General features: G+C 39.7%; 1 pseudogene; it reads left to right on the forward strand.

Annotated features, from left to right (window-relative positions):
* Positions 1 to 18831: 18831 nt before the first annotated feature.
* Positions 18832 to 19863, forward strand: LOC138021945 (uncharacterized; annotated as a pseudogene).
* The last annotated feature ends 137 nt before the right edge of the window (positions 19864 to 20000 follow it).

Genomic DNA, 20000 nt, shown 5'->3' on the forward strand with positions numbered 1-20000 from the left:
ACATAAATGAAAACGTAACTGACCGCGAAGTTGTAAATGATGTTATTGAAGATGAAGTATCGCTTGATGACAACGTAACTGACCGCGAAGTTGTAAATGATGTCATTGAAGATCACATATCGCTCGATCATGATGACGAACACCAAGACGACAATTTCACCAGTCAGGAACAAGAGACAAATGCGCAACAGTTTTTAAACAATGACGTTCTGGAAATTATAATAAAGTTGCTTTTATTTTCATTCCCCTTCATGAGGAACAATTTAAAAGCGGTGAACAGATTCTTTAGAGCTACAGTTGATCGAGAAATGTTTCCCATCATCTACATCCCCGAGCTTCCAGCCGAGCCGACAACTATCAGCGTGCGCAGCATTATAAAATTGGAAGGCAAACGCAGCGGTGCCGTTATTCGCCTGAAGGAAATTATAAACTCCCCGAAATGGCATGTGGCATGGTTCAAGCTTCGTCCCCAGTCATATGGTTGGTTTGCCATTACAGATATTCATTGGAAGAAATAAGTTTATCAGGAGCTAATATACCATGCAGTTGTGTTAGCCGCGGGGAGGCACACCGTTAAGTTGATTAGATGCTGTTTACATGAAAGTGACAACAGTGACGCTGTGTTCTGTAAATTCGGCCATGCAATGTAAGAGTTGTGTACTGACCTTTTTTAATCAAAGAAACGTTTGGCATATCGTACACATTGCTTTTTATTAAAGAAAATTGCGTTTCTATTCCAGTTATTTTGTTTTCGTCCCCGTGGAGGGTACTCCCACATATGGGCTACATATGTACGTGCCGCGAGATAGGGTATGCTTTTTGAGGTTCTCAGTGCTTAAATCGGGTATCATTTTGTCCTCATTTTAGCAACGCGTTCCTGGATTAGTCCTTAGATAGGGTACCTAAATTGTATCAGTTAAATTGAAGCTTTTAAGCGCCTCGTTTAACGAAAAAGAAATGGCTTTTTAAAACTGAAGTGTGCGCTGAAGTATTAGAAAAGCGATTTTTATAGAGATTTGTGTTTATCCGTGCACATTTTTGCCGTTGTTTGGGTCCCTTGAATAGTGTCATTTTTCGGGTTCGGTCCTTAAAGTGCCCGTAACCCAATTTTTCTCACTTAGTCATCTGAATCTACACATATCTCATAGACGTTTCGCGAAAAAAAAATTGCGATTTTCCCAAAACGCGATTTGAAAATGAAATTAGAAAACGTTCAAATTTGCCGCCATTTTGGCTCACCATTCGCCTTAGTCTTCTATCGATTCTTCCCGGTCACAATACTGCTGTGACGTAGATTAAGGAACACGTGACTTCAAGTGAAAAAAGGAATAGCGATATAAACAGGATAGTAAGGAATAATTCCCTTGAAAATGCCTAAAAGATGCGTAACCACTCGATGTAACAACACAGCTGATCCTAAAAAAAACTCGACTCACAAAACGCAATACCTCAAAAAAGAAGGAACAATGGCTGCAGATTTTGTCTTGGTAAAAAGAAGCCCGGTAAAACTTCTTCACTGTGCTAGATGAAATTCAAAGGGTATGACTTTCAGTATTGTATGGACAGCAAAACGAAAAGATCGTAGAAGGCGGATGAGATTCGCTTACAGGAACAGACGTAAGCGTTGACTTTAATTCCGTCGCGAGACCTTCCTTATCCTCTTGTTCTTTTCTGTAATTTTGTAGCCATTCCTCGTCTGCTAATGGTTCTTCCACGTAGGGTTCCGTGTAGCTCTGGGTTTCAGTGCTAGCGCTGGTTGACTCGCCGAGACCGGCAACTACTCGCCTCAAATTCTTTTTTTTTAATCGCCAGTTCATTCACTTCCAGGTTCAGAGGCACTTTCCTTGATGATAAATATAGGCATGATTGATTGTTTACTGAAAAATATCAAAAACGATCGCTGAGCGATACCTTGGCGTTGATTAGTAAGAAAAGATAAGACCCTAGGGTTCGAGAACCTTCGCGACACACCCCTATCGAGAATTTTGGGCAGTGCCACCCCCTAGGTTTTCGTCTCATTTTCACTGAAGCTTGACTGTTTCTAGTGTATGAATTTTAACTTGTTGGGTTCCTTGCTGTAATAGGTAACGGGTAACAACATGAGTCTGATCTGGTGCCTGATCAGAGTAAAATAAAACCCGGAGAAAAGATAAAAATAAATGCAGGCTGAAATTAGTCAAAATTAACAGTTTGTGGCCAATAAAGATGAATAGATTCCAGTATTATTTTGTCCGGAGTTTCGATGTTCCGAGGAAAATCAGTTGACTACGACACTCCTGTTATTTAAAGGGACACTGTCACGGGAATAAGAGTGCAAAAAACACACATACAGCAACAGAAACATACAAATAGCGGTCCAGTTTTCGTAAAAATTATAATGCCAATGTAATGAGCTGAAAAAAGAAATGATCTTTGAGATATCACCAGGAGCTCAAGTTCTCGTTTTGGTTCGCGTTGATTAGATGCTGTTTACATGAAAGTGACAACATTGACGTTGTGTTCTAAGTTTTTTTTTAATCAAAGAAACGTTTAGAGTTAAAACGTATAGTTAAAAATGAAAAATAGTTTCCTTTCCTCCAACGTTTTACCTAATATCCTTCTCTTGTTCTCGTTGCCAATGTTCAAAGTAAATGATGATTACATTCTTTCAAGTCACCTGACCTAAGAAGTCATAAGTGATGATGAACATCTTGCTTCATTGCGTACATTTGTGGTCAAACTCTTGTTACATTTGTGGCCGTTTGCATTTCTGGTCAAACGCTTATTACATTTGCGGTCAACCGTTATTACATTTGTGGTCAACCGTTATTACATTTGTGGTCTGTTATTACATTTGTGGTCAAGGCTTATTACATTTGTGGTCACTTATTACATTTGTGGCTTCTACACTACTAAAGAACAATCGTCGTCGCCTGCCGTCTTTAATAAAGACCTTTTGAAGACCTTTCTTGTAAGCCAATCTCTCACAAATGCTACATCTCTTCCTTTAAACTCTTCCATCTCGTCCAAGCACGTGTTTTATAGATGTTAGCAACTTCTTTGCCCGAAAAAAAATTAATTTGAAACCTGACACTCTAGGTTCAATTCTCCCCACCCCACGCAGGCAAAGGTCGAATTCCCCCACTCCCCGGGGACAGAAGATTTTCAAATGCCCGAGGTTTGCCTGGAGGGGGGGGGGAGGGGGGGAGGGGGGATGTTGAACTTTCGCTTTGATCGGCGCATTATGAGGGAAGTTGATCCCGGTGGAGTAGAACAGAGGAAGCGTCGGCGTCTCCATCGCAGAATGTACGTGTCACCTGGAGCTAATTTCTGTTGGCCATCGATGAATACGATAAACTGAAGCCGTTTGGCGTGTGTCGATGGCTTTAGTCGGAGAATTATATGCTTAGAAGTTCAACGTTCAAAGAAGAATTCACGGTTATGTACCAGTCAAAGTGAAGCTTCAACATTCCCCCCCCCCCCCCCCCCGGCAACCCCCGGGGCATTTGAATTTTTGGAATTTTTTTGTTCAAATGCTCCCCTCCCTGGGCCAAAAAGCTGTTCAAATGCCTCATCAAAGGTCCATTTCAGGTGATCAAATGCCCCCACTCCCGGGAAAATTACCAGATTTTTATAAACTGAATGCATTGGTTTTACGGAGTTTCATGCCACGACACTTAGTACATTCCGTACATTCATTCCATTGTTTATACACCTACATATCAATCGTTGCAAATGTATTAAAATATTATAAAAGCAATTAAATGTTTTAATTAAGTATCTAATAAACTATTTATGTAAAGTTGCCATCTAGCCTGAAAGTTACGTTCTGTATTATTTTTCGTAGCTATATATTTCTCCGTTCTAAATTTAGCCTTAACTATATCCTTAAAAGCACTTAGATTAGGAGTTACACCATGATTCCTGCTTATCCAAATCTGTAGTTTAACAAGTGTAATGAAGAAATTCAGCAAATTTACTTCTGCATCTAATTTACCTAATAACACATCTTGTAAAGTGAGATCCACTCGTTTGCCAGAAACCAGAAACCAAAAGGATGCGAAATCGTTCCAGATTTGGCTTGTGAAAGTACACTCATAGAATAAGTGATACAAAGTTTCTGATTCAACTCCGCAAAAAGTACAAAGGTTTTGGGCATAACCTATCTTAGCTAGGCGATGGTTGGTAAAAGTGATATCATTCAAAATCTTAAACTGGAAGCTCCTTACGAAGGTCTCACCATAAGAAAGGCATTGGAAACAGCTGTGTCGTCCAGACAAAAATTTTCTTTCCACTTAGTAAAACCTCTTGAAACTCTAACTTTTTTTGAAATAAGCAATTCATAAAAATGTTTGCTCTTACTTGTTAAAGGATTAAATACTTTTTCTCCACACTGAAATTCTAATGACCACAGTTCGTTCTCATTTACCTCTAAGCGTTTTAGTTTTGGTGGAGTAGCCTGGCGAATTCCAGTCCAAACTAAAAAGTGTGTTTCAAGCCTTTTCTTTTAGCACAATAGACCATTTTACAGTTGTAGCTAAGTTACCTGGCCTACGAACGGAAGCGAAGTTGCCGGTGACCCTGTTTTGATACAAACCTCCGTGCTTTTGTAATGTTAATACGGACTAATTAGAATTACAACAACACAATTTGCATGATAAAAGCAGTCGGGGCTGTATCAATGCAAGGTCACCGGCAGCCTCGCAGCCATTCATAGGCTAGGTCGCAGAGCAAACAACTGTAAAATGACCTATTGTAAGATTCTAAGTTGCATATTAAAAACCCAGCTTCTACATAAAGTGGATAGTAGATGGTTTTGCAATCTACCTTAATGTTCTTATTATTCCATATAATACATTCAGAGATTGAAGGCTTTGTGGAAAATTTGTAAAATATTGAATTAATATTAAATTCATTAAGGTCGTAATTGCACCTGAATAAGAAAATTCCACCACGGTCTTTGAGAAGGTGATTAACAAAAGCCTGCCCCGGAGATGAACGTTCGACCAGAAGCCTGCCGAGCCAAGCTAATCTCAATGATTTAATTGCGGTTTCCAAGTCCATTAAGTTCAGATCTCCGTACTGTAAATAATTAATTACTGCTGGTCGAGCAACTTTATCGGGTCACTTCCACAAAAACGTATCAATGATAGTGTTAAGTTGTTTCATAAACGCCTCTGGAGTAGGCAGAACTGAAAAAATATATAACATTTTTGGAAGTAAAAAAGCTTTAATAATAGTAATTTTACCAAAAAGTGACAGGCCACGGCAACTCCATAATCGCGTCTGCGTTCGGATATCTTTCAATTTGTCATAGAAGTTTGTTTGTAATTGAACAGTTGTATTATAAGGGAAAACAATCCCAAGGGCTTTAACACTCCCACGCCATGCCAACCCCAAGGGCGTCGCTGTGCTTTCTCTTGAAGAGCCAATCCACGCCGTGTCAACCCCAAGGGCGTCGCTGTGCTATCTCTTGAAGAGCCAATCCACATGGCTTCAGTTTTAGAGTAGTTTACTTTTAAACCAGAACAGAATCGAAATTGATCGAGCAAATGAAAAACAAGTTGTGCACACGCAACATTGGGCACAAAAACAGTAAGATCATCAGCATATTGAACTAACTTAAACTCTTCCTTTCAGATTTTAAGGCCCTGAATATCCGTATTGGTTTGGATCGCGATTGCTAGAATTTCAGCAGCAATAATGAATAAATAAGGGGACAATGGATCGCCCTGTCTCACTCCTCTTTGTACTTCAAAATACTGGGAACACAGACCATTATTCAAGACACAGCTAGATATATTTGTATAAAATATTTCAATCCATCTAATAAGACTGGGGCCAAAACCAAATACATTCAGGCATTTTAGTATAAAGTTCCAATCAAGACTATCAAAAGCCTTCTCAAAATAAATAAAAAGTAATATACCGGGTATATTTTGCTCTTTTGTATAGTCCATTACATCGATGATCGATCTTACTGCTTCCCCTATAAATCTGCCTTTGACATACCCTGCTTGAGTGGAGGTAATTTTTCAGGTAACGCCGGGATGATTCTAGCTGCAATTACTTTCGATGCAATCTTTGCGTCTACATTTGTCAAGGATATCGGTCTCCAATTCTCTAAGTAATTTCTGTCTTTTCCCTTCTTCTCGATAAGAGTAATAATAGCTTGCCTTTGTGATGAAGACATCTCTTTATTATCATAGGCCTCATTGAACGAATTAACCATAAAGTCCCCAATGAGTGGCCAAAACGTTTTGTAAAATTCTATTGGAATTCCATCATTACCAGGAGTTTTACCCGTTTGGAAAGAGCCCAAAATTTTCTCACATTCTTCGATAGTAATTTTGCCTTCACAGCTTGTTCTCTGTTCTTCAGAAAGTTTTGCGATACTAGGATTATCCAAGAAACGCTTCAGCACTGTTCTGATTTGTTGTCTTTGATATAGTTTACTGTAAAACGGCTTTTGAGCGTCCATTATTTGAAAAGGGTCCGTTGAAATTGTACCACTGATGTACAACTTTCTTATATGCTTTTTAATATGATTAACTTTTTCTAAATTAAGAAAATACTTGCTATTCTTCTCGCTATGCTCATGCCAGAGTGCTCTGGAGCGAACAATTATCCCCTCAACTTTTTGATCATACAATGCTTTAAGTTCACTTTTAAGTTTTTCAGCTTCCTGTTTTGTAACATTCGAAGGGTTTTGCTGAAATCTATTTAGTGCATCTTGGTATTTAGAATTGAGTTCCTCCTCCAACTTCCGACGCTCTCGGGACATAATCTTTGAAAAAGCGATTGAACTTATCTTAATTTTAAATTTTAACCAGTCCCATTTTATTCTATCATTTGACAAATCATTTGCTTCTTCTACCCAAGTAGGCAACTCATTAGTGATCGTCTTCACATATTCTGGATTGGCTAATAAAGAAGTATTTAGCTTCTAAAAACCTGGAAAGAGGCTTTTTGCTTGCGACACCAGGTGTAAATTGCTCTGCGTTTCCGAAAGTTGCCAAGGCCTCTCACATTGAGTGAGAGCAATTTCAGACTGCACGGCTCAGAGTTAAGATTTGTCATCCTTCGGACACATTTCCCAAGAGATTCGGTGTTATTAAAAGTTCAAAAGCAAAATTTACATATTTGCACTTCTTGAACAAGGTGTGAAAACTACAGGAAAAGTGAAAATTTGTAACCAGAAAACAAATACAGGACAAACACATACACACACGAAAGCGTACGTACCCCAACTTCTGCAGCCAGGTTGCCTGTACACCTTCGCCGAGATCACCCTCCCCATTCCCTTTAGAATATTAAATAAAGCACAAGCTAGCTAGCTTTAGAAAGAATAACACTTATTCAAAAGTCCATGCAAAAATCAATGTCAGGAATTATTCTTTTGGTAAAACAAAAGACTTTAACTTCTCTGTACCGTCGTCTTTATACAAAACCTGCGCTGGGACACTTCATGGAGTAAAGGCAAACTGGACATTTGCTTTGGCTTTAACTGTAGGAAGGTAGTCTTTCCTCAACTTTGCTCGCTCCTTGCGTACGGCCCTCGACACATCATCTGAAATGAACAACTGCGTGTTCTTGTATTTATTATCTTTAAGCTTGCTTGCGACAGACTTGAAAATGAAAACTAGGAGGATTGTTAACGTCCTGTTTTATATTTGTTCTATGTGCTTGCATAACTTCGACTTCTCTCTCCAAATTCATCAGACCTTGGAATATAGCGACGCTAACAAATTCTTCCATTGAGGTGTAAGCTCCCTCGCTGCCTTCTTCCACGCCCCAAATAACAATGTTGTTGCGTTTGGACCGATTTTCTAAGTCTTCAATCTAAGTCTTCAATCCTTCTCGTTAAAACAGCAGTCTCGATACGGTCTGCTTTCTCTTCAATTTTCTGTTACGAATCTCACAGACTTTGTTTCAGCTTGTCGACATCTTTGACACAATTCCATGTTGAATTTCTTCCAGCTTATTCAGCTTCGTCAGCATGTCATTCTTCGCCTCGAGAAGGGCGTCCATCTTGGTTAACAGGTCGTCAAGCTTTTGAGAATCTGAACTGGCCGTCATTTCTTGATTTTTGGACATCGATCTTGTTGTAATATTTATAAAACTGAGTTGTCTGCTAGCAAAACTTCAAGTGTACCAAATTATACTGGAAAAATAGGAATGAAGAGAGCGGAGCTCGGATAACGCCTCTTAACCTCGTGGAGACATGCGCATCACCCCATGGTAACGAACACGATTAGCTAATAAAACGCGAGCTTCCTCTTCATTGTACGATCCTTTTTTGCTTTAATATAATTCTTCTCCACTACATTAACATTTTTATTGCAAAATTTTACGTTATCATGATTTGTTTTTCATAACTTTCATATCTTGTTTCGTGTTACACGACATGCGTGTTTTAGCGGTTGGTGACCACTTTTTCATCATTTCGAAAATGAGTAAAACAAGTTGTTTTAAATCTGGACATTGCATCAATATCTATATAATAAACAGAATATTAAATGGAAAGGTTACGTTTATACAAACGTTGGCCGTGCAGCACTTATATTTTAAACAGAGTTAACTGAATAGAGTGTAATGTAAAGTGCTAGATTTCAGTCCCATATGAACCATGAGAGCGTTAGCCCAACAGATGGAAATGGGCCCACACAAGGACAGAGAAAAACTCTGACCAGGGTGGGAATTGAACCCACGACCTTCGGGTTAGATCTCCGCCTCTCTATAGAATGAGCTACAACGTCAGACGGGAGCAGGCCGTGGGAAGAGAAGATGTTAAAGTCACGGCAATGAACATGTACAAGTACAAGGAAAGGTTACGTTTATAAAGTTGGAACAAAAAGAACTTGATGTCTGCCCTGAACACAATATGGCACTGTCAATTCAATGCTTATGTATTTTTAAATAGTTTACCTTACATAAGTCTAAAAAGTGCTGTTATTCAAAGTAACTTGTTCAACTACATCCTGTAACATTTTCATTGTCATGCTCATGGTAACCCAAACCCACAAGCCTCAAAAATGCCCTCCGTGAAATTAAAGGTAAATTCATTACCATTACCACCACCGGCATACCTCTTATTCACTGGAATAGTGATAGTAAGGGAGCATGTATCAGTTGCACAAATCCTTTTTGCAGTCAGTGTATTGTCATTATCAAATTTCAACTTTCCTGAGAAATTTGGGAAACGAGACCTACTTGCAAACTGCAACGCATCACTTAATGCAAGAACTGTGAGTTAAGCATCACAAGTACCAGGCAAGGTTGCTTCAGAAAAAGACTAGACATAACATTTCAATTTCCCTTTCTTTACGTTGCGTAGGAAGCTGTGCCATTTAGGCCTGGTTTTCACTAGCGACGCAAGCATAAGCACAAGGAAGACACGCAAGTGCATTTACTTGTCGTTAATTAGTGTCTATTGTTCTAACAAAAGGCTCTAATGAACAACAAGCTACTGAGTTTGCGTATGCTTCTTGTGTTTATGCTTGCGTCGTCAGTGAAAACCAAGCTTAATAGACAAATTTCTTGTTTTTTTTTTTTCGTGAAATTCTGTTCTTGTAGTTGAAAAACATGAAACGAAGCAGCTTTTCACATCCTCAACAGAAATGTCCACATGCATCAGTTTCTTTAAACCATCATCAGGAAATTTACGCAACAAATCTAAAACGCCAAATGATGCGACACTCTTCCTGAAGCTATAAATCTCCTCTGCCACACTACTCAATAATATGTGTTTGATACAAGCATTCAACTGGTCATTCATGTCTTCAAAGGGTACAGTTGCTTTGTGTAGCCCATATAAGGAGTAAGGAAATGGGGTCCTGTGAAACGATTTACCAGTGCAATAGAAACAAGCTTACCAAACAGCTCAAACAAACCTTTGCAGAATGCCTCTAGGTTGTATCTAAAAGTGACATTGGGGTATGCACCCCTTGAAAGTGTATTATACACACTAAAACCAAGGAAGAGTTCAGAAGAGAACTCCCTTGTTACCCATCCAGAATCAACTGCTTCCTCCCCTATAAACTTTACTGTTACTCTTGGTTCTAGATCTTTATGCTCTAAGCATTGAAATGCCCTTTTAACCATATTTTTTCTAGTAATTTCAATGAAAGTGAATTGCTCGATTGGAAAACCATTCAGTTTCTGTTCCAGTGCCTCTTCCAAGGACGTGGAGTAACAAATTCATGTGTTTCTTCTATTACGTTACAACCACAAGCTGCCGGACTGCTCAGACTCTGGTCTACAGCACATTTTAGAGGGAAGTCATCAATACTGTTGGTATCTGAAATAAATTAATTGTCCTTCTCTGGTCATTCTAAAAACCAACATATCAGCTAAAATTTGAAATGTGCCCAGAAAGTTAATTTTATTGACGTATTTATTTTACAAAGATAACAAGAGCATCTGCGTAATTCAAAACCTTGGTAAGCAAAAGATTTATTGTGTAAAATGTGCCATTTACCTCATCTTCCCCTCTTTCAATATTGAATACAGGGTCGTGCACAGCGGTTGTAGGGTTGTAGCAGTGAACTGCGTCAGGAATTACAGAGATGTACTTGAGACTTGAATGCTGCATTTGTGTTGCTTATTAAACACCCTCGTGAATTAACAATGAATAGAAAACATATTTAGAAATACCTCGATTCAATTTTGGGCCAACAAAAAAGCCTCTCTTACACTGATCATAACACCCACCTTCGGGATTTGCCACAGCGTCAAGCAGGACGTAACTAATCGATAGTTTCGATACTCGATAGAGATCGAACATAATCGATCGTAATCGATATTAATTAATCGACTAATATCGGAAATCGATAGAAATCGAATGCCTATATCTTTGTGATTATCAATTTTGATCGATTTTTGTAATAACATATCGATTTGCTATCGATTTCTCCGAAAATTATCTAAAAGAACTGTCATCACTGTCATCGTTTCTGTTCGCAAACTCATCAGATGGGATCAGGAAAGATATTGGGCGCTTGTAGTCCTTGCTTATTGAGGGTGCCCAATAGAATTTTCGGGATCCGGGATTTGGCCTTTTTTGAGCCTGGGATTCGAGATTCAAAAGAAATATGAGAAGGGGATTCGGGATTGCATTTATAGACGGGACGCGAGCGGCATCAATGTCATATATATATGGGTTATTGGCCAAGCGTGAGGTCACGATGGCTGAAAATTAGCCAAGTTCTTCTTTGCCTGTTTATGGACTGAAACAAAGTCGAAGTCCATAAACATGCAAAAAAAGAACGACGCTAATATCCACCCATCTTGACCGAACAAGCTTGGTCAATAAAGGATTTATTATGTGAGATAAAACACCAAAAAAATGATTTTTGATCTTGGGGGACAAAGCGAGAAATCCCGAGCGGACAGTGCAGCTCAATTTCCCGCTCGGGTAGCCAATCACAGCGCGGGATTTGGTTCATCTTTCCCTCTCACGGAGCTAGTCATAATAGGTGGCATTAACACATGGGCTGTCTCTCTCCTAAGGTACTCAGCGAGTTTTATCGAATGGACCCGAGACGAGCTGAGATCATTGGTGAGAAGAACTGGGAAAACACTAACTATCAATCATTTAAACATCGGGGGATTTATGCGTCAACATGGGCTTGAGAAAATGGTCAAAGTCCCCACAAGAGGGAGTTGTATCTTGGATGTTTTTCTTACTAACTCTCCGGTACTATGGAAACAAGGAACAGCACACACAGGACTTGTTAGATCTGACCATCTTGCTGTTACTGTATCGCTCTTGGTTCCTGGTAAACCGAATAGGAAATACTTCTTTTTTAGAGATCCTCGCAACCATCGTAAAATGGCTATGGACAGGAAATTAAAGGAATGTGACTTGAACTTTGCAGATACATTAGATGACTCTGAGAAATGTGTTAGAATTTTTAATGACAAGTTATGGGCAATCTTTGATGAAAGGTTTCCTCTCATCAAAGTTAAGATGTCATCAAGAGACCCACCCTATAAGTCCCCACTAGTCAAGCACTTTGTAATCTCAGGAACAAGATCTCGCGTAGTCGCGTTACTGTGGTGCGGTTGAGAATCAAATGCGGCTGGAGAAAAGTAATTCTCTCATCCGCATGAATCAAGTGATGGCCGTGAACAGCGAAAATATGAAACACCCCAAGGGCTCCAAGGGGTGGTGGGACACCGCCAATAGGATCACGGGAAGGAAAACGCAAGGTATTCCTATTAGTTCAGTGTTATATCCTGAGGATATAAATGTATATTTCCAATCTATTATAATTATTTCTGACCAGAGGTATGTAACTCCAGAGCCAATACAGATACCCGAGGGGTGGTGACGGGTTCCCACAGTAGATGAACACTCAATACATTTTCCACCGTTATTTTAGCTTCGCTTTCTTTTTACAGTTTATCCCCTTTAGGTGTCGCAGTGCGCTTATCGTAGCTCCCGTTGCTTCGTTTTACCTATTTAAGATGCTGTTTTCAGTTTCTTCTTTCTCTCTTGCTTGCGACCTTAGCACTGTTTCTCCTTCGGATGTTTTAAGATCTCGTCGAGTATGCCTACTCCCGTAGACGCGGCCGATGAAGCGAGTTGAATCGCCGGTGGTCAACGAGGTTTTTTCAATGTTACAATACAATACATACTTAATTCACCGCTCCCCATAGGGGCTTTTCAGGGCCAATGAAAAACAACGAAACGACAGAACAGAGCAACAACAACTGTTAAGAATCCCAACTGGCTGGAGGCAAACCAGTTGGCTATTTACACGTGCAGCTGGGAAGTTGAACCAGGGACTGCCAGGATCAAATTCAACGAGTGGTCAGAGCGGGTCTTGAACTAGGGATCTCCGGATCTCAAGGCAAGCACTCTAACCACTGGGCCACACTGCCTCCTGTTCAAATCATACTTAGAGTCTAAGCTAGACGAGAGGACTAAGCAGTTCGAGTCGAAATCTAAGCTGGATAATCAAGTGACTCAAATGAAGTCTAATGGCAACCAAACGCAGTTGAGCTTAATGATCAGATCGACAGCGTTTTTGAGAGAATTCGTTCGGCTTCCGATTCCAAACATATGCAAGTGGATGATTTGGTAGATGATGGAAAAGAGCTCACTCGTAAGCGGGAGAAGCCAATCAGAATTGCTAACAAGAGCGCTGATGGTTGGAAAGTGGTCGACGAAGATGTTTCGGATGAGTTAGCGTCTGGCTCGGAGGAGGCAGCAAGCAGCCTGCTCAAGGTCGCCGTGGACCAGACAAAAAGTTCAAAGGAACTTCGACTTTGACGGATCAGCAGCTTTTTGGCGGTAGTTTTAGATTTTCTTTTTGCGCTCTCACAGTTTTTGGCTGATCACTTTTGGAGTACTTTATGTACCTTATGTTCTCTTTGCTTGTTAGGGTTCGCAAGCGATCCACCCATATCTCATTTCGCCTGTTTTTTTGCGGTTATTTAAGCGGTAAATAATTTACGTTCGTTTGAGCGAACTGCGAATTAGAACGTAAGTCAAAAATCTGCTTGTACATCAAAAGAGAACTACATCTGGACCCGATGAACTCCCATATTGATTTTGGCGGGACTATGCTTCTCAACTCGCTCCAATTATTACTGAGATCTTTAGACTTCCCTTAAACATCATACAGTCCCTTCAATGTGGAAATGGGCAAAAATGTATTACCTATTCCTAAAGAGTCTCCTCTAAATGACTGTAACCAGTTAAGGCCCATATTACTTACTAACATCATTATGAGGATATTTGAACGGATTGTCTGCAAGCAAGAGTTGTTCTCTCTGTGCACTGAAGTCAAAAATGAAATCTGACCAGTTTGCTTACAAAGAAGGACAAAATACCACCATGGCCCTTATTAAATGTCAAAAGCCCTGTCTAAACTGGCTTGACAAAGGCACCGACTTTGTCAAGGTTCTTTCTTTTGACTTCAGTAAAGCGTTTCACTCGGTCTCACATAAAATAGTGTGTGATGAGCTTGTGTTTTATGACCTTACTCCTTACATCACCAACTGGATAATAAGCTTCCTTAGTGACCGAAAGAAAAGGGTAGTCGTTGACTGAGTAACCACAAAGTATATTGCTATAGACAGAGGGGTACCACAAGGAACTGTCTTAGGTCCTGTTCTATTCTCTATAATGGTGAACGATGTCACGGCTGCAAATCTAAGCAGAAATCTTCTTGTGAAGTGCGCTGACAATATTACCCTTTAGTGTCACTGTCAGGTCTGGCGCAGTTGATCAATCGCAAGCAGAGGTTAATAACATCCAACGCTTGGCTACAGAGAATCGAATGACGCTTAATCTTAAGAAGACCTGGGAGGTGATTCTTAGAGGGAAGACCAAAAAGCCCCTCCCAGAACCTTTACCGGATATTAAAAGAAAGAACGAACTTAAACTATTAGGGGTGACATTTACGAGCATCCATGTAACTCCAAACTGGGATACCCATTTTGATCAAATGATAACTAAGGCTAGCTCCAGATTATATATTCTGAGAGTTTAAAAAATTTACGGATATTCATAACAAGAGTTAACTTTACTATTTGCTACCCTTATAATGTCTCTGTTTATGTATGCCACTGAGATCTGGGCCTGTGTCTCTGACGGGAAATACCTTTCCCAGATAGATAAGTTCATTAAGCTTGCAGTCAAATACGGTTATACAAATAAGCGAACATCTATTGCGGAACTAGTACGAACTAAGAATAGCAAATTATGGAGCAAGGTATTGGCTGAACGATCTACTTCCCCCACAGAAACACGTGCACTTCGGAGAGAGGTCACAACTATATTTTACCACAAGTCAGATCTGAACGCTTTAAGCGCTGTTTCATAAATAGGTGCCTTTTTGTGTAGCTATTGATTTTTCTAGTATTGAGTGCTTTAAATGTAATATAGTATAGCATAGCATAGTTTGGTCTTAATAGTATTAATTTATTCTCATTAGTATTGAATTGTACACTTCAAACGTTTGCCTGAGAGCATATTTCAATAAAGATTTCTATTATTATTATTATTATTATTATTATTATTATTATTATTATTACTATTATGAAAAACAGAGGTAGCACACGACTTGTGTCAATAGCAGATTGTGTGGATCAAGCAACAATAGGGCTCACTAGCTATGTAGCTGAGAGTGGAAAGAGGCTGCTGTCCGCAGCACGGAAAGGAATGAATACTCCGAAGGAGAGTTGTGACGAGTTTAAGAAGCGACGGACAGAGGAACCAATCAAGGAGGGGACAGAGAAGAAATTCCATGCACAGCTTTTGAGAGGGATGAAAGAAAGTGCCATCTAAAGAAGCAGACCGAAGGTCTTCTAATAGCAGCACGAAGTCAGTCTCTGAGAACAAAGGTGATCAAGGCCAAAATTGACAAGACACAGGAGGATTCACTTCGCAGATTGAGCAAAAAGAGTGATAAAACTGTCAGTCTTTTTCTGAGCGAATACAAGCGACGACATGATAATAATGCAAAAGCAATACACTGAGACCTCTGCAATGTGATTGGCTTTTGGAGCTTTCCAGAAAGAGTCAAGTTGATTGATGAGTTTTTCAATGGGAATGAGACTGCGGTCTGGATATAACTACTAGTGGGACTGAGTGTAGGGTGTCTGTGTTCATTAAAACGATCTTTAAGGCGACGTTTGATTTTTCCGATATTCTGATGATTGCATAATTTACACTGAATCATGTAAATAACATTGAAAGTGTTGAAAGTGATGTGAAATTTAATTATATGGCTTTTACCCGTAGAATGAAAAGTGCATTCATTACGGCCCTGTGCTATATAGGGGAAGGTGGTGCAGTTTTTACTTCTGCACCGAAAAGAACCGGGATAATTATTATTGCAAGGTGTTACTTTTAGTTAATTGGGCCCTAATAAGAATGTCGCTAATATTTTCACAAGGGCGGTAAACCACCAAAGGAAGTGGTTTGAAAATGTTTTTGCCACGGTCTGATGAGTAAACTATGTTGGAGTGTTTATGAATGATGCTAGTGAGGTTGGGTAGTGTTGGTTGTATGTGATAACAAAAGAAATGGTTTCCATTCGTCTTGTCATTGTATTCTTAAGCCCGTCAGTCTGGGGAATATCAGAGACCCGCCGTATTTGGGTTTTGACGAGGACGTTTCGGTCGTAACCGCGATTAGCTAGGTAGTCTTTTAGCTTGTAGAGTGTGTTTTTAGTATGCGTCATGGCTGGAACAAATGCGGCGTAGTCGGAGGGCCAAACTGTAAGGGATGGACCGTTTGGTATGATGGTGGTGACAAGGTGAAATGAGAAGATATCGATGTTTGTCGGTGGGTTTGGTGCCAAGATCTGTTTCTATGGAGCCATCCTTGACTGAAACCATTCCATCAAGGAATGGTATATGTTAGTGAAAGAGTGTGAACATGTGAATTTGATGGTAGAATGCAGGTTGTTAAGGTAACGCACAAACAGTTTTAGTTTCTCTGGGGTTTCTCTTGGGAATCATGAAAATGTCATTGATAAATCAGAACCATATGCGAGGTTGATGGGGTGCGTGCCCGTGTCTTTAGTCAGATTAGATTACGAAACATAAAGTTTATAAAGGGAACTCATTGGCAAAGCCATGGATTGGCTCAATCACCCTTTTGCCTTGTACTTTGGCGCACGAAGAGTGCACAGTGTTCCTAACTTTCAATCTTCACTTGATCGCTTTACAACCGTGATGTGCTTATCTTCTCAGCCTCAACGAGTGATTCTAATTTATAGGAGCGTGCATGTACAAAATTATCATTTCAACTCACTTCATGTTCCGTTATTAAAGTTTTTAGCAAAAAAGTCTCAATGTTCGGTAGGTCTTTTTAATAATTGTACGAACATGTGAAATCTGGAAATGAGTCCCAGTTCGCTCCACGTTTTTTTTTTTTTTTTTTTGTCAGCGCCACAGCAGTTGCATGATTTTGAAATAAAAGAAAGAAACAACGATGAAATGATATATGAAATGGATCATATATGATCCATTTCGTATATCATTTCATCGTTGATTCATTCCTCACGGGAACATTGGAACCCACAAATGACCAGCTGCCAACGTCAACGTCAGTTGGTTAGAGCGTCGCACCGGTATCGCGCGGTCACGAGTTCAAACCCCGTTGAAGTCTTAAATTTTTCAGGCTTCTTTACGCAACTTCAAAAATTGCGTTCATAACTGCAAGAATCATAGCTTCACTTAAAAGAAAGAAAGAAAGAAATGAGGGTCGGTCTGAGTCAGTTCATAGTTAAAATATTCGACCATTATTCGACGCAAATTATGCAGGAGACGAACGCAAACGAAGGACCTACCGAATGTTGGAAGAGGAATTTCTCCTTGCATGTAGGTGAATTTGCCCCGGTATTTTTGTCTTTGTTTGTTAGTATAATCTCATACACTGGCTTTCTCTTCCATAAATTTGTCATAGGCTGTCGTATATTTTTATAGTGGTAGTCAGTGGGATTTTGTTGGCAGGTGATGTTCACCCCAATCCAGGGCCTAGTACAGGTATAGCCAGCTTTGTTTTTCAACCCAATCATTACTCAAAATTCACCTTAATTTTAAGTTTTCACTGATACTGTGACCTGTGTTTACCATTCTAGACGCTGACTTTGAAGTACAGTCACATCCAATGGGTAGTGGATGGACAGATGCAAATAAATCTTCAAATGGTACGAATTTTACATATTGAATTTAACCAGGTTTAAAGCATTTAAACCATGATTAAAGGGTGCATTGCATATCCGGTTTTTTGTTTGAGGAAGGTTTAACATCTCTATCTCAGTTAATTAGTCTGAAAGAAACACAAGCTGTGTACATCTCTTGCACAAGGTATTTGAGGTATTCCTTTATTCCTGTGTAAGAGGATCCACAATAGGGTTCTTCAATCCCGCCATCCCGACCATAATTTTCCCTGTATCCCGAAATCCCGAAAGTTTTTAACGGCCAGTCCCGATCCCGGTCATGACGTCACAGCATGATGTCCAAACCTCGTCGTCAATTACAACAACAGTTGATTTAGAATACACCTCGTTAGTTTTTTCCTCCAACCTTCATGATCCAGTTGACCTTAATAGACCTAATTCGCGCAGAGGTCACGTGGTCTGTATTGGGTAAACAATCTCAACAAGAATGGCGTCTCAAAGTGGCGCTCGTGGTGAAAACGATTTAGTTTGGACAAAAAAATCTTCGTCTTCTGCCAAAGTTCACCACTGAACAAATTCAAAAGCACTTAGAACGTTGCGGTAAAAAGGATATTGGTTCTAAAGGTTACAAATTTTTCACCGAGAGTTATATTCACGACGTTTATATTGCGTACGATCAACGAGCTGATAAGGCATCTGTAAAAGGAAAGTCAACGTAAGAGCGAGGAACCCCACAAGTTGTTTCTCAAATGTGAATGTGCTGCCGACGGGTCCGCAAAATTAGTGCAAACTTCTTGTTCCTGTAAAGCCGGGTAAGAATAAAATAAAATATGTTAAAGCCTGGATACCTTGGTGATCGCAAAAGCAGAAAGTATTGAAAATTTTGGCAGAGCAAGCTTGCTGCGTGGCCTTTCTTGCAGTGCATAATTTGTAAAGTTTAATATAATATTTCTTAGTCTCGAATAGTTGATGTTAGCTCAATAAAAGAGTCATGTCAAAATGAGCCTGTTCTGTTGTGGTACCATCAAGTTTTTATTTTATTTCTGGTAGAGCTGGTGGGCATTGTCATCACATGTTTGGCCTATTGTTCCTGTTAAGTCATTGGAGTCTTCTTGATCTGAGGGAAATTCCTGCAGATAAGACATGCACTAGCTTACCTCAAGTTTGGAGTGTCCCACGAGGGGATAGAATAGAGTCTGAACCTGTAATGAAATGCAACTTTGCACAAGCTAGCACCGACCAAGTTGGCAAAAGGAAACGACCTCCAATAAGTTGCAAATTGTATGATGCAAGGTCCAGAAAGATAAAAAAGATGGGTTGGAAACCAGAAACAGTGTTAAATCTATGCAGTAGACTTTCCAACACTGAGAAACCACCTCCTTTCTCATACTTATTGAGTGACCAAGAGGCATCCTCAATCATCAATACTGTAGTGGGAAATGTACCACTTGGATCTTATCTTGGGTATCAACTTTTTGACAATAAAAAATCACAAACTATATTTAATGTAGACAGACCAGTGGGAACAATGGTTGTAAACACGGATTCAAGAATTCAGCCTTTTCCTGACCTACCATTCCCCAATTCAAATGACACCTTTACCCCGCCTATTCTTGATCAGCCTCAGATTGATATCCTTAAAAATGTAACCACTGACTTGGCAAAATCTCATGAAATCGAAAAGAAAACTGTGCGGCAATCATTGGAGCCAGAGTGGATGGTTCAACGAAGCATGAGATTAACAGCATCTAATTTTGGAAAAGTAACAAAGAGAAAAAGACCTCCCACTGAGGCTTTTCTGAGGAACATATTTATACCAAAGGATTTATCCAATGTGTCATCTATTCGTCATGGAAGGCAACAGGAACTTACTACCAGGTCTCTTTACAGCAGAAAAATGCAAAAGAAGTGCAAGTCGTTCATTGTGTATGATGCTGGCCTGGTGATAAACCCCTCTTTTCCCTACCTTGGGGCCTCTCCTGATGGGAAAGTTTATGACCCCACTGAAAAGGATCCATTTGGTTTAATGGAAATAAAAAATCCTTATACATGGAGAAACTACACAATGGAGGAAGCATGTGCAGATTCAAACTTTTTCCTTCATATGGTTGATGGAAAGCCAAAACTGAAAGAAAATGATAAAAGTGGTTACTACGACCAGGTACAAGGGCAGCTAGCTATCACTGGGCTTCCATGGTGTGATTTTGTTGTTCACCTCTCAGGTTCACACAGTGTAAATGTTCAGAGGATTTACTTTAATCAGAGGTACTGGGAAGAAAAGTTTTTACTTTAATCATGCTTTGCCCTTTTTGGCAAAACTACATGTATAAAGGATAAAACAGGGGGATCCCTGATGAAATGATGTAATCCACAAAT

The sequence above is a fragment of the Montipora capricornis genome, chromosome 10, assembly GCF_036669925.1.
Source record: "Montipora capricornis isolate CH-2021 chromosome 10, ASM3666992v2, whole genome shotgun sequence".
NCBI classification, from domain to species: Eukaryota; Metazoa; Cnidaria; class Anthozoa; order Scleractinia; family Acroporidae; genus Montipora; species Montipora capricornis.